The sequence below is a fragment of the Mustela nigripes genome, unplaced genomic scaffold (genome assembly GCF_022355385.1).
Source record: "Mustela nigripes isolate SB6536 unplaced genomic scaffold, MUSNIG.SB6536 HiC_scaffold_3460, whole genome shotgun sequence".
NCBI lineage: Eukaryota > Metazoa > Chordata > Mammalia > Carnivora > Mustelidae > Mustela > Mustela nigripes.
Window position 1 is genome coordinate 505 of NW_026742866.1, and position 681 is coordinate 1,185.

Here is a 681-nt window from a genome sequence, read left to right on the forward strand (position 1 = left end):
TCCTCATTGGCTGGGCTCTGCCCTCATTGGCTGGGCTCTGTCCTCATTGGCTGGGCTCTGCCCTCATTGGCTGGGCTCTGATCAGCTCTCATGGGCTGATCTATGGCTAACTCGCATTGGCTGAGGTGTGCTGTCACTGGCTGGGCTCTGCTCTCATTGGCTGGGCCGTCCGGATGGGCGTGGCGGCTGCTTCCCGCGGGGAAGGCGGAGGGCGTGAGGAGGCCTCGACGGGCGGGAGAGCGCCCCCTGCCGGCCTCCGCTGCCCGTCCGCCTTTACTGCGTCTCACTGGGGGTCCGCACGGAGATCAGCGTCCCTGGCTCCCCTGCCAGCCCCCTCCCACCTGCCAAGGCCCGGCCAGGCCCCGATCGCTCTGTGCCGCCTCCCGAGAGGCACCAGCCGATGTGCCGGGAAAGGCCGGTCCCAGGAGGCGGCTCTCTGGCTCGTGAACCCGAATAAAAGACACCTCGTGTGACGTTCCTCCGAAAGTGGAGACAGAGCTGTCTATGCCCAGCCGTCCATGCGGGGTGTTCACCCAAAGGTCACAAAAGTGGCGGAGGGGCCGCGCTCCAGCAAAGACGTCCACAAGAGCCGGACTCCGGGGAAAGCCAGGATGTCCACCCGCAGACGGACTCCGGGGAGGGCCCGGATGTCCCCCCGCAGACGGGCGGACGGGGAGGGCC